General features: G+C 40.5%; 1 protein-coding gene across 1 annotated transcript in view; it reads left to right on the top strand.

Annotated features, from left to right (window-relative positions):
- Window positions 1-5098: 5098 nt before the first annotated feature.
- Window positions 5099-15534, top strand: part of IL1RAPL2 (interleukin 1 receptor accessory protein like 2) — a 206348-nt gene continuing 195912 nt past the window's right edge. The window contains exon 1 of the mRNA XM_020975137.2: window positions 5099-5166. The gene's annotated coding sequence lies outside the window, so the exon portion shown is untranslated. The remainder of the gene's footprint in view (window positions 5167-15534) is intronic.

Consider the following 15534-nt stretch of genomic DNA (forward strand, 5'->3'; position numbering starts at 1 on the left):
TGTTCCAGATATTGTGCTAAGGGCTTGGGATACAAAGAAAAAGCAAAAACAATCCCTGGCCTCAAGGATCTTACATTCTAATAAGGAAGAAAATATGTATATAATTGTAATCTACAAGATACATACTGAATAGATAGAAGGTAACTTTAGAGGGAAAGGTGCTAGCATCTGGGGGTACTGGGAAAGGCTTCAAACAGAAGGCAGCATTTGAGCTGAGTCTGGAAGTAAGCTGGAGAGACAAGATAGGAAGTGGCCAGACTATAAAAAGAATCAAATGCTAAACAGAGGACTTTATATCTTATCTTACAAGTAATAGGGGAAGCCTTTATTTTGGAGTTAATTGAGTGGGAGGGACAGGGAATATGGCATGACCAAACTTGCACTTTAGGAAAATTACTTTTGGAGTTGAGTGGGAAGAGACTTTAGGCAGGAAAACCATTTAGAAGCCTATTGCAGTCATCCAAGGTAGAGGTGATGAGGACCTAGTCAACCCCCCACTGTGTTATTGAAGAGAAAAAGTCTAATGTAAGAGATGTTTTATATGTAGAAATAGTAAGATTTAATAGTTGATTGGACTTTTGGAGTGAGGGAGAGTCCACTTGGCATGCATGTGCCTATCTTGCCCATAGCTATACAAAATGTAACTGCCTCTTTTTCTATACTCTCTTGTTCATCATCCCCAAGGTGAATTGTCTCACCCTATGACTCCAAGTCTCTCTGTCTCTTGAAGAAAAACACTCTGAACACCAGTAGTCAGATAAACAACAGACCCGTCTTGGACTGTGTCCACAAGTCTTGGGCTTCTGGAGTATACACAGAATGGTATTGCCTAGAGGGAGGTCATAGAACCCACTTTCTGTTGCCTAAGCAAACTCGCACCATCCATCTGCTCTTACTCTATGTCCTGTATTGACTATATAGGTTCAGAGTAACTTGGAGGCTATCCCCATTGCCCACATAGCCATTGGTGCATTCATGGTAAGTATACTGCCATCTGTCTATGGCCTTTCTAGGCTTTTGAGTTAGCTTAATGTTGTCAGAGTGCTCTTCAAATACTATACTCCAGTCATGACTTATCTGTAGCAAAAGTTCTAGCCTTAGTACAAAATCAGAGGCCTTCCCTTCCAGGATCACCAAGCAGGAATGCCTGCAGGCATCTGCAGATATTCAAGCACTCAAATCTCACAGTAGCCTGCTTTAATGTACTTATGATATCAAGAGAAGGTCCCCAGGGTTCTCAGATACTCACCTGTAACAATCTTCTAGCTGTGGCACTTTCCAGCCAGGTATCAAAGGCTTTCTAATTTGTTGGTGAACATGGCCCCTACAAGGACTGCAGCTTCCCATACTGAATACCTTGTTGTAATGTTGTTGGACCGACAGGCCACCGTTTGTGAGTAACTGCTACCCAAGACTCATTCACTAGCTATTGAGAAAGGTGTGGCCTCCAAGGCTCCATCAAGGAGGGGATGTCTCCTAATCATGAATTGCTGAGGGTGGCATTTCTTCTGCCAGCAGGCCTCTCATATTGTACACAGTTGTTCCTCTTCTCACCAGGAAGACTTTCAGCTTTCTCATTAGCTCCCAGTGAGTAGCACGGGGTTTAATAACTAGTTTGCAAACAACGCTATTAACATTTATCTCCTTGGGGATGCTGGAGTGTACCATTGTTTCAGCCAGCTTACATAATGTCACCATCACGACCAATCTTTACCTCCTTACACCTTAGATTGTACTTGTTGTTCAGTCATTTCAGTCATGTCCAACTCTCCATGACCCCACTTGGGGTTTTCTTGGCAAAGATACTGGAGTGGTTTGCCATTTCCTTCTCCAGCTCATTTTACAGATGAGGAAACCGAGGCAAACAGGGTGAAGTGACTTGCTCAGGGTCACAGCGCTAGGAAGTATCTGAGGCCAGATTTGAATTCAGGTCTTCCTGACTCCAGGCTGGTTGCTCTATCCACTGTGCCACCTAGCGCACTACTGAATAATGTCAAGTCCTTGCAGTATTTTTATAATCGTGGTCAATGGAAACTCCCTCCCCCAAATCAGCAGTCCTTCATGAGAATTTGGTACTGCTATTGTGTACCAATTTTATAATAGATAAATAATCATGGTGGTGATTTAAGCCAGTACTGCAATTTGCAAGTTATTTTAACTGACTGACAATGTCACTCCAGTGAATAATGATAAATTTAATGGCACTTTACACAACAGCAAAATGGGCATTTGAAAATGAATTAATCTGGCCTGGAAAATTTACATTGTAAAATGTTGTCCATTCACATCCAAGGGGAAGAATACAAAAAGAAAAAAAATCTTTAATGGATCCTCTGCAATGGCAGAGCAGCCAATGCATGTATATATACATATACGTATACGCATATGTATACGTATATGTATATATACATATACGTATACATATACGTATATGTATATATACACACTATATATATACGCACTATATATATACACAGACATATATATATACGTAGATATCTCATTCAAGATATACACACTATGTATACACACATACACAGTTAACATACATTTTCTTTTCTTTTAACAGTGTCAGTCTCTCTTGATGGATTATCTGAGAACACGTAGCCAACAATGCCTTTTTTTTACTTTACCTGTGACAGAATGAACTCTGCTCCAATCCCTCATTTTAACTGTGTGGATCTTTATGCTCCAACTATGTTAGACATTTCTTATACACAACATATGCTGGCCTCCATCTTCTAACAAATTTTTCTATTATCCTCCATTTTATGGGCAAGTATATCCCATTTATATTGACAGTTACGGCTGTTAATTGTTATATTAAATATATAAATACACATACATATATATATATATATAATGTGTGTATCTTGTATGTGTATGTGTATATATGTTTGTATGTGTGTATAGATATACAGTGATATGTATATAGTGTGTGTGTGTTTGTATCTTAGATAAGCTCCCACAAATGTAGTATATAGGCCCCTTGGTATGGCCACTTAGCTATGACAGGCAAGACTAGGAATTGAATCAGGTAGAAAATACTCTCACATCCATACTCCAATAACTGCCACCTGCCAAAATGTCTGTCGGGGAGTACTTATCTCAGTTCTCAATGAACTGCTTGATTTCCTTAATACTTGGGGAAAAGGAAGCATGAGTTACTTGAAGAAAGCTGCTGAGGAAACTGAAGCTCTAAAGAGTATTAGGCTTCTGTGCATGGAAACTGAGCAGTCACTAAAATCTAAAACAGGTCTTGAGTGTGCTGTTTCTTGATACAGGGACCAGATGATCATTGAACCTCCCTGAAGTTCCTCAGCCCTTGTCTTTTCCTTTGTAAGACTTCCAGCAGAGTCCCTGACGTTGCTTTTTAATGTGGCTCCCTTCCAAGGCATTCATGGTTAAATGAGTGGAAAACTGAAGACTTAGGTAGAACATGATTCAACTATTGGAAGAGTTATCATGTGAAAACGAGATCAGACCTCAGTGTAATCTGATTCGATTCAAAAAGCATTCCTGAACTTTGTTTTGTTCTTCTCCAGAAAGTAAAATTGGGAGCAATGGGATTGGGATTTCAGAGAGGCAAATTAATATTGGAGTTGGGAAAGACTTCCTAGCAATTAGTGTTACCCAAAAGAGGAAGGACTATCTTGGGAAGACTTCAGACAAAGTCTGGATGGCTTCTTGTTGGTTTTAACAAGAGGGGATTCTTGTTCAAGTATGAGTTAGATTAGACCCTTCCAAATGATTTTATGATTCTGAATGTCCTTGATGATCTTCAGGACCTTCTCCCTGAGGATATTGGTAGCAGTGTGGTAGCAGTAATAGCTATTACTAGAAAGACAACCTGAAGGTCCTGGTGACATAGGCTGATTTTTCTCTCAAAAGGCAATGGAACCATCCTTGAGACTTAATTGGTCCAGAGGAGTAAGGTTCAAGCCATTGACATATCTTTCCAATGACCTAAGGCATAAACACCCAGCACATGAGGAGTTGAGTGTTCCTCAGTCTTGGTGAATGCTCTACTGCTTTGCAAATTAATACACCTCTCTGGCCAGATATGCCACCACAGCAAATGCAGAGCTGTGGGAAGCTGGGTCCAACTGAAGCAACACTCTTTCTTTATTGAATATACTTTCGAGGCTGTCGTTAAGTGAACTTCCTTTTATAAAACATCATATGGTCTTGAATGTCTCATTTCACTCCGGTGCAGTGCCTGAACTAACAGATTGTCCTGAGTTAAGCCTGGCCCACAAGAGATGGATAGGATGAGGATAAGGGCCTTTCGGCCAATATTGGGTCTTCTATAGTCCTCTAATTGTTGTATATGGCTTAAACTTCTGGCCTCAGCTTTGTGAGAATCTGTTTGCAAGCTGGGTCCATATCTTCTAATTAACTCTCAAGTCCCAGCATGAAGCCCAACACAGAGTCTAACATAGTACTTGACTTGCCACAAACACAGGGCCTACCTATTCAAATGACTTTGATTGGTCAGTGAACTGTTTACTGAAAGGTACATATTGGCCTTGGAGTGGAAGGTCTAGACCAGGGTGGGGAATCTGTGGCCTCGAGGCTGAATGTGGCCCGCTAGGTCCTCAAATGAAGCCCTTTGACTGAATTCAAACTGTTGAGGCCACACATAGCAGCCTCGAGGCTGAAGGTTTTCCACCCCTAATCTAGAAGGTTCAGAAGGACCTCCCTGAACTGGCATATTTCAGATTCTATCTTACTGAGACTATTTAGAGTTGCAAAGGAGTGGATATGGGATTTGTTGTATTATATTATATTTAATTTTTTTTTATTCATCCCTGCAAGCTTACCAAAACCACTCAAAAGGGGTTCATTTATTTGATCTTGTTAGAAAATTTAGCTGTCAAAATGGCCTATTTACAGTGAATCAATAGGGCTCCAAATGTGCTGGGAAATTGATATTATATGTATGGAGTAGCAGCCTAAGGAAGAATACTGTATAATAAATGTTTACACACCATCAAGTCTACAAACATTAAATATTATACAAGATAGAATCTTTTTTTCTCGTGTAATTTATCTCCATTTTTCCATTACTTTCTCTCATTTTCTCTTCCAGCGTTACTCACAGACAAACCTCCCAAGCCATTGTTCCCCAGGGAGAATCAGCCAAGTTTATTGATGTCCAGCTGGGTAAGTCCCCCTTTGGGAATAATAGATAGGAAACTTCCACTCTGTTAACAGATGGGAAAAATTGCACGAACCAAGAGAGGTTTATTGCCACCGTTATTACATGCAAATCAGTTTGCGTCCACTCATTTGTTAAGTGTGGAGTTCACCGCAGTAACAGTTTAAGGAAATGAGTTTGTATGGTATGAAGGAATGGTTATCCTAATTGGTTACGTTGGGTAGTCAGCATACATGTCCACAGAGTTTTTTATCTGTGATTGATGGGTAAATGGACGTCTTGCCTTAATGACTGGGGACCAAGAGCCTTGCATGTTCTTTAGCCAAAATGTCTTCTTAGTAGAGTGCTAGTTCCTGGAAGCAGCCTGCTCCTTTCAACAGTAGCCAGATCTCCAAGGCTGAATAAGAGCACCCTTTATAATGATTTGGTCATGTTATTTCCAATGGCATAATCCAGGGCTATTTTAAACTTGTTTCTAAGTTGAGATCTTGAATATTTATGAATCATCTGGTGTTGGGAGAACTAACAACTTGATTTATGGGTACTCCTTTTTTCTTTCTTTTCTTTTCTCTTTTCTTTTTTCTTTTTTTTAACAAACTCAAATCAGGATGCAAGATGTCAAGCCTCTTTTTTTTTAGTCCCCCCCTCAGTCAATCCTGTGTTTTTAGAGTGATGGACTTGAAACTTGGAGGCCTGAGAGTCCTCTACCAAATTGTAGCCTTTAATTTGAAGCATTCTTTTATTGTCTGTGAGTGTTCACAAGGCCTGTGAGTTTTGTCCCAATAATCAGAATGTCTCCTACTCGGAACCACAGAAATATGACAAGACTGTACAAAATGCTGAAAGAATATTAGGGTTGTTTGAGGGTCTGCAATTCATTTGTTTCTGTGACACTGAAAGGATACACCAGTTCTTTAGCCAGTACATGCCAAATTGACCCCAATATTGCACTCACTTTGGGAATTTTTGACTCAGTTATTTACTTCTCTCAATTTTACTTGGGTTTGGGGGGTGACTCATTTCTATCCATAACATCTGAGAGAGAAAGTCACATTATTCCTGTGAGTGGGTTCATTTCTCTGAAGTAGAAGGTCGCATGTTGTATTCTGGCTTGGAGTGCATTTTAGCTTCGCTGGAGCCAAAGTACTTTTGATCCTTCTGATAATTTAAGCTGGGATTGCTCTGAGGGCTCAAAATGTTGGGGTATATTCGGGCGCTTTGTATTGCGGATGACTTTGGCTTCTAGCATAGGAATAAGTACCAAGATACCAGGGGAAGAGGGAACAATTGTTAAAATTGTGATATGTTTCAAATGCGCATAAAATACTGCATCGGACTTTTCAACCCACGGTTCAAGACTCGATTCAGTGGCTACTTTGTTAACAGAAAGATGGAGACATGCTCATTTTGTCCCCCACACGAAGGCCACTCCACCATGATGCCCCAAAAACCAATCCATTCAGCTCAAAATAATCAGTCAAACTGACTCTTTGTCATAAAGCAGACAAAATGGATTTGACTGACTTGCTTTTCCACTGGTTGCTCTGGCGTCATATGGCCCCAGCCAAAGATTATCTCATAACTTACATTTACAACTAGGTAGTAAAGTGACTTTAGAGAGCTTGGAGAATAGTGGCAGTGGGGGTTCTGTGCTCCAAACAGCTGTTCTTTTGAAAGACTCAAATGTGTAAGAGAGTTTGGAAATGGCAACTTGATAGTGAAATTTCTGTCTATGGCAAGAGACATGACAGATTACCTAGGGAGATACTAAGCCTTTCTAGAAATTGACTGTTTCCTCCCATTCTAGAATGCGTCAAGCATCTCCAGTCTCGGAAATGTCATAACAGAATAGACCTAGAGCTAGAAAGGACCTCTAAGGTCATCTCCAAATCCCTCGTTTAGGGCCCAGGAAGATTAAATGACTTGGCCAAAGTCACAGGAGTAGTAAGCATCAGAGATAGGATTTGAACCCTCATTTCAGAGCTGTTGCTCTTTCCACCGTACCAAACAGCCTCGTGTCTAAACTAGAAGTTTACAAAATTAACATATAAATGGTTTTCACCTAGTACACCCAGATCACCAAACCCTTCAACCAGTTTAGGGTGTCAAATTCTATATATGGTGGTCCTTTGTTCTCAAAGAAGACCAAAATACATCACTATGTGAGAGTCAGGTTACAGTGTGTCCGACTGTAGCTGATCAGACCAATATGAGCTCAGAATGCTCTACCACAAGTTGGGCACAGATAGTCCATGTGAACATTTGGGGTGGATTCTCTAAATTTGTGCATCTTGTGTTTCTTTGGAGCTACTTCAGTTCTTCTCTGATGTGGGCACACCATGCTGGGCAGTCCTGTGCCAATGTCTCCCATGTCACATAGTCAATTCCAAAGTTCTTAAGAGAGACCTTGAGAGTGTCCTTGTATCGCTTTTTCTGACCACCATGTGAATGCTTGCCTTGTGTGAGTTCTCTGTAAAATAATATTTTAGGCAAGCCTGCGTTTGGCATTCGAACAGCATGGCCAGCCCATTAGAGTTGCACTCTCTGCAGTAGAGTTTGAATGCTTGGCAGTTTCATTTGAGAAAGGACCTCAGTGTCTGGTACCTTATCCTACCAGGTGATCTTCAGAATCTTCCTAAGATAATTCAAATGGAAACAATTTGGTTTCCTGGCATGGTGCTAGAATACCATCCAGATTTCACAGGCATAATTCACATTGTACCCTCTGTCCAGAGATCAGTCACCCACCATAGGTGCCACCACTTAGTTTTCTCTGACCCCAGCAACTCTCTGAATATGTGGTAAACCACCCTTTTTTTTGGAGAAGCAAAAGATGTACAAAGCCATTTGATTTTTTTTTCCCGAAGAATGGGATGGCTTTCATTTAACCCCATAGAAAGTACAAAAGATACAGAGGATTCACAGGAGCCCATAAACAGATACCAAAACATATAAAGCCCCCAAAGGACTCTAGGAGCTCTTAAGCAGACACAGAAAATATATAAAGCACTCAAATAGCCCATAAACTCCTTCAGAAGACAACCATATTTTTGGAGCTTTTGAACAAGTAATACCCCTGCCTGGCACACTTGCTCTATACAAATCACTGTAATAGGAGGGGCAGCAAGATCAAGGTCCCTTGCTTCTCCAAATCATGGGTTCCTTTTTCACTCTTCCAACTACAGAGGTCACATGAGTAATCTTCTTTCTAAGTATACTGCCCAGGATATCCATTTCTCTCTCTCTAGAAGACCAGGTCTACAACCTTGCATGGGGTCATCCATGAAGCAACTCCAAGGCTGGTGCTGCCCAGCAAATCTCTATTCTGAGATAATACCACCTAGGTGATGGAAATTCCCCTGCCTCTACACAGGAGGCTCATATCAATGAACAGTGTCCACGAATTCCATAGATGAGTGGGCCTGCACATGTGTGCTTCTGCGAAAAAATCTATTATTATCTCTTGGGCTGGAAAAGTCCCCTCTCAGTCACTCTCCTCTTAGGTTGTATGCTAGCATGCATCTACCTCCACCAAATTCTTCTTCTGACAAAAGTCACCATCACCTGCTCCTGGGGTGGGGAACAATTAGGAGAAATCCCTTCTGCCCTTTTCCCAGCACACTCAGAGGAAGTTGCTAAGCAGTGGCAAAAAGGCAAAGGTCTGAAAATTCAAAAAAGAATGTAAAATCATTTTTCACACAAAATGAGAAACTCTTGGGAATGTTTGAGTCCCAGCCTGAAGGTTATTTAGAAAAAACAATTGTCTAAGGTATTTATTTTCATTTTGTTGGGGCTAGGAGTGGTTTCTTTACTCCATGCATTTATAAGAGAAATTTGGTGAATATTAGATTTCAATGGAAATGCTCCATGTCTACTGCATGGAATTGGCATCAGTACAGATACTTTATTATGTCTCTGGAGGAAAAGAAACATCTTGACATTCTCTCTCCTATAGTGTAATCCATTAGTCATCCTTGAGATTCTAGGAATTTACATACATTTCTGCTGACACAGCCATGACAGCTTGGGTGTAGCTAAATAGCGTTCACATTATAAGGCTGAAAAAAGATTCATCTTCACCAAAAAGACATCCATTTCAAGAGCACAAACACATTCTTAACCAAATAATCGGGAAACTACTGCCTGACAAAGCAAACCTACACAGCTAAAGTACATTAAAGGTACCTACAGTAATGTTAAGAAATAGGAGGAAATATCAACCAAACATAAATTCAGTTCAGCCCTATAATCTTCAATTTGTTCCCTTCCCCATGGAGATTTAGCTCTCAATTTGAAAAATGATCGTTTACTAAATTAAAGCTAACTCTCTCCTATATTTTCCATAAACAAATACTTAAGAATTTAGGGAATAGTGGACTGACTTCTGGGCTTGGAATCAGAAAGCCAAGAGTTTGAGCCCTTCTTCAGACACTACCTTGCCTAGCCATGTGATCCTGAGCAAGTCATTTAACCTCTCTGTGCCTCATCTGTATAAAACAGGGATAATAATAGCACCTACCTTGCAGGATCATTGTGAGGATCTAATGAGATATTGTATGCAAAGGGTTCTGCAAACCTTAAAGGATAATATATGTATCAGGCTTTTTTTTTTCCTTTTTAGATTGGACCTATGATTTCAGTAATATAAAGAGAGCCTGGTGCAGAAATTCCTATCATCATTGCAGATCTACACCTGCTCTTGCAGCTTTAGGCATTTAGAGGTTAAGTGACTTGTTCAAAGGTTCCAGGTCAATGTGTCAGAGGCAGGGCTTGAATCCACATCTGACTCCATTGCTGACCCTCTACCCACTCTGCCATGTTGTATCTCACTTATTTTTACTTTTTATTATATCTTTAATCAAAAGCATCAAAGGACCATCACAACATACATTTTGTTCAGAGGGGGAAGTCCCTCCCTTCTCCCACAATTTATTATGAACCCCCCCAGTGCATGTTCAGTAAAGCTCAACATTCTCTGTGAAGCTCAGAAACCATGGGAAAACGTGGGCAGAAGCGAGAGACATTTGCAATCCTAGTTTGAATAAAGTTGAACCTGATAGTATGTTTTGTTCTTTCTCATGGAGAAGGGATATTTTTTTTCCTCTTTGGAAATTCTTAATGATCTGAAATGAGTCAGTCAGTGTCATTCAGAAACAATAAGTCTAGACTTCACGTGTTTTCTCCATCTGTAGCCAAAAGGCAGAAAGCAGGTCCAAAGCCCTAAAGAAGATCAAAGAGAATCAGACCAGGAGAGGTAGCAGTCCTCGCTAACCAGATTAGCACAGACATTTCATTCCTAGATGAAGTCGATGCCAGACGATAGTTAGCTTTCTCTCTCTCCCTTCCATTCTCATTCAGTATTTACTTTATTTCTACAAGATTTTTGAATTTATATTTTATGACATTGGTCTGTTATCATACACTCCTGGCTCAGTCATCCCATATATGTATATGGAATGTTAATCTCCTGAAATTGATTCCCCAGCATATCAATTTCTACTGAAAATGATATTGACAATCCAGTGGGACCAAAGTAAAAGATTTAGCTGGAGAATTTTGTGAAATATTAAAGCCAGTGCATTGTTCAGCACTGAGAGATACCAATTATACAAGCTGAACTGGAAATTAGGGAATTATCCAGGCAATGAAATCTATCCTTATTAATCCACTATCTTATAATAAGAACTCTTATACTAGTAGCCCTTGGAATTTGAGCCCACATTTGGTGACTTAATGCACTCATATCTCCCTGCAACTTGTTCCCAGACACTAAATTTCTTATACTTTTATACATTATAGAGATTGTTGATTTGAAAGCTTTTCCTCCGTCCACTATTTGTTTCAAGATGGTAGACTGACCACAAATACAACATCCTTTTTGATAGTGTGGCAGATTAGGGTGAATGTTAGTGCAGACGAAACACTTGAAAGCAAGAGAGCAGTGCAGCTTAAAAGTCCCCAGTTTATTTAACCAATATAACAAAACCAGATCATTTCATTGGTTGTTATTGTATATGTGTGTGTGTGTGTGTGTGTGTGTGTGAGTGAGTAGGGGTGGGTGTAAAAAAGGATCCTTTGAATCCTCCAGCTCTTCAAATATGGCTTAAAAGTGTCCCTCAGAACACCTTCAGTATAAATTTGGATAAATGCTGTGATGTTTCTCAAAAGAAGAAAGGAAGGAACCACAAGCAGCATCCAAATCTCTAGCACCTGGCTATTTTGGCAGCCAGAACTGGAGGCAGCTCACAGCAATAGTCCCTCTCCTATGCAGAAACACTGAGTCAGTGGCCTACTTCTAACAGGCCTTCCTTCTGTTTATTCTGGATAAAAGCGGAAAACTTAATGGATGACACCAAATAACATGTTCCCTGAATTGTCCAACATGCTAATTATTTGCAGCTTTGGATAATCTGGGCCAATCTCCCAACATTTAGTTGTAGTATCCATGCCCAAGTCTTAATGGCATTTTCCTTATTTTGGCCAGATCTTTGTGGTTTCCAAGGACTGGTGTCTTAAAGACTTTTGAAGTATAAAAGGACAGTCCTGTCAATTGGTCAGGTCGATTGAGGAAGTGACAGCCAATCACCCAGTGCCCTGTCTTCTGTTAAGACTCAAGACTCTTATGTTTAGTGCTATTCATTGTTCATTGTTTTTCAGACTAATTAGTAATCAGGCCTCAAGATCACAGTTGAGCAAGAAGTTTAATTAGATTAGATGTAAGCATAGTAAAAATCAAAGCAATGGATGCCTGTATCATGGAGCACAACTGTTACACTCACTTCACAATTTCAGCCCCCCCCCAAGGGAGAAAAACTCCCATTTAGGCGAAAATCCAATTGTCTCAGCTACAGTCCACTGCCTGCCACAAAGAATATAGAAACCACACGCCTTCTGAGCTGTGCTATAATTTGTTAACAAGCACACAAGTGCACCAGGACTTTGAGTGTTGCTGATTGGGAAATCATCATTTTTACTGAAGTACTACTGTGTGTTATAGATTGTGTTTTGCCATTACATTATTAATCCCAAAACCAGGCTTGTCCATTTAAAGTTTAAAACTATAATAGTCTATCAAGGATATAGAATGGGGGCCATAAGTACCAGGGTATGGATACCTGGGGCAGGATAGAATTATTGATCAGGAAAAAGAAAGCAGATTGGGGAAAAAAAAAAACTTGTGCCTGCCAAGAGGCATCAGAATACTGGACAAGCAGCCAGCAAGTCCAGCATGGCCCCTATGGGATTCTAGATTTAGAGCGAGAAGAGACATCGGCAGCTACTTAATGCAACCCCCTCGTTTTGCAGAGGAGGAAACTGAGACCCAGGGGATTGAAGAGACTTGTCCAAAGTTGCCCTGAAGTTTCAGGGCAAGTGATCAGGGCCAAGAGTCCAAAGCAACTAAAATGACCCCGCAGTACCAAGTCAGACTAGAGTAATTGGAAATCAATACAAGGCAGGCTTTAAGTATGCAGGTGCCTACTTCCTTTTCTGTTTTCAACCTCTTTTTAGACAGCAGGTGGGTGGTCAGAGATGAGTCAATGTCCCCAAGCAGCAAAGGTTAAAGGGTAGCAAATGAAGAACTCTATAGAGGCAAAATCACATGAATTAAAGGCTGTGTATTTTTTTTTGCTCCTCCTGACCCTGAGTACCATCAGCACCAATTCCATTTCAAACGGCAAGCTATTTGTCGATGCAGCTGTGTCTGAAGACTGGCTGAGGGGCAGGGTAGGTGTTCTTGAAAGATGTCAACTCAAATCGTCAGAAGTCTCCATATTCCCCGAGATCAGAAAAGAGAAGAGGAGAAGTTGGACTATTCCCTCTGGAGTTAGGATGTTCCCACTGTTGGGGGGTAGCTAATTGCCAGGACTGTCGGGGCACAATGACATGTTCACACTGGGTTTCTAGCAATCTCAGGAGCCTGTCAGTGGTTCTTAACAATTCTAGTCCCCCGCTCACTTTTCCAAGGGGAAGACTGATCCCTTTTTAAAATTCTTATTTAGAAAAGAGTTGAGAAAGAAAAGCTCAGATTGACTTTCAGTGCTGTGGAAGGAAATGAGAAAGTAAGGGCAATATTGGTATAATTTAGGCCCACCTCTGACCCATACTGGCTGGGTGACCCAAGGCAGTGTACCCAGCTACTCTCTTAAGACTATAAGTTGTAGGAAAGGTGTCAGCCTACATTTGGGAGAGAGAATTCCCTATATCCATGAAATCACAGGCATAGCCCCTGTTTCCCAACCATTGTACCAAAATTCCATCTCCAATACCTGAACATTTTCGATGTAGGTGTGTTTTATACTATATGCATGTAAATAAGTAGAGAACTGATGAAATCAGAGAATCCCAGACTTAGAACTAGAAAGGATCTCTGGAGCAATCTAGTTCAATGTCCTCATTTTATAGACAAGGAAACTGAGACCCATAGTGGTGGCATCTGAGGTCACAGATAAGATCATGGGATTTTCGATTTTAAGCTGAAAGAGACTTCAGAGGTCATCTAAGCCAACCCTCCCACTTTACAGAGAAGGAAATTGAGGCCCAGGGAAGTCAAGTCGAAGGTTACACATCAAATCATAGAATTCTAGATTTAGATGGAGAAAGGACTTTAGCGGTTGAATCTAACTCCTTCATTTTACAGAGGAAGAAAGTGTGGCTCAGAGATAGTAAGTGTCTTCACCAAAGTCATACAGTCAATAAGTGTTTGAAACAAGATTCCAACAAGGTCTTTCTGACTCAAAGTCCAGAACTCTAGCCACAATATAATGTCTTCTCTGAACTTCAGTCTTTTCATTTGTAAAATGGGGCTAATACGTGTAATACAAGTCTGTCAAGGCCCAAATAGTTAAAGAATGCAAAATGCTTTGCAAAATTTAAAGTGCTAAATAAATTCTACTTATTATTATTAGGTAATCCAACCGTTCATTGTACAGAAGAAACTGAGGCCTAAAGAGTAAGCCCCCACTCCACCCCATAAGATAGCTAGCACTATAGAGCATGTCTGGTGACCTCCTAATACAAGACTACTTTGTTAAGTTAGTAAGGAACAAACTCCTAGGGGAATGGGGCACAGGGTGGTGTGGTTTTGATTGAGAGGGTTCTGAGTAACATAAGTCCAGAATATAAGGTCCTATAGGCATGGGCAGGCATGGGCATCCAGGGGGCACCATGAGGGCTGTGGAGTGGAGAGGGTAGTACCAAAAGATGGATGGAGTGGAAACTTACGACTTACAATTTTGTCTAGTCCCATGTGGTACTCTTTACAAATACCTCAATGTATATATTAATTAGATCAGCAAGACTAAAAATACCTTCTCAAAATTGTATTTATTTCTCATTGCAGTATCTCTGTCTTCCAAGAAGGAGAGCTCCTCTGTACATAGAAAACTTGGTATACTTTTTTAGATGTACGTTATGCAACTAGAGGCCAAACTCTGGTGCCTCCATGGTGCTGTGGAAGGGATTTGGACGTGTTTTGGGAGTTGGGAGTGCATCGAGAGGTAGCCTCTTCCCATGATTTGAATTTCCTTTCTTTGTCATGCCGTTGGGTAAGATTTTAACTATATGAGACAGTTAATTGGGATGTGTCTTGGGGTTCAATCGTTAGGATGATTCAAGGAGAGGACAAAGGAAATGAGACCACGGGAAGTGGTGCCAAGCACCAAGGGAGAAGGAATTAATGTGGACACCAAGTTCTGAAACTCCTCATTCCAGAAGCCTTAATTGGGTTATGGGAAAAGGCATGAGAAAAGTGCTTATTCAATACAGGAGATTTGGGGAAAGGTGGGGCTCTTTTTTAAAATACATTTTTATTAATATCTTTTGTCTTTTACGTCACCTACATTTTCCATTGCATCCCTCCCTCCTTTCCCTCCCAAAGAGCTATCCTTTATAACAAAGAATAAAAATTAAAGAAAAATCAGTTCCACAAATCTTACCAAAACATCAAAAAAACAGTCCGACGTCACATTTAGCGTCCCATACTCCATCACCCACTTCTGCAGAGAAGAGTGCAGGGAAGGTGCCTTTTGATATTTCTTCTCTGGGACCAAGGATAGTCATTATGATCTTGAGGCATTCAGTTTTGATTGTTTTGTTGCTGTTCATTTCATCTCTGTCATTGTAGCCACTGTGTATGTTGTTTTCCTGGTTGTGCTTACTGCATTCGGCATCAGTTCATACTAGTCTTCCTGTGATTCTCTGCATTCTTCATAATCAACATTTCTCAGAGCAAAAATTAAATATTCTATCACATTCAGGTACCACATCATTTTTGGCTATCCCCAATGTTCATCTGTCTATTTTGTTTCTGGTTCTTTGCTCGTGCAATAAGTGATGCTTAAACATATTGGTGTATATGAGTCCTTTCTTTTTAC

Source organism: Phascolarctos cinereus, unplaced genomic scaffold (assembly GCF_003287225.1).
Source record: "Phascolarctos cinereus isolate Bilbo 61053 unplaced genomic scaffold, phaCin_HiC Scaffold_8;HRSCAF=390, whole genome shotgun sequence".
NCBI lineage: Eukaryota > Metazoa > Chordata > Mammalia > Diprotodontia > Phascolarctidae > Phascolarctos > Phascolarctos cinereus.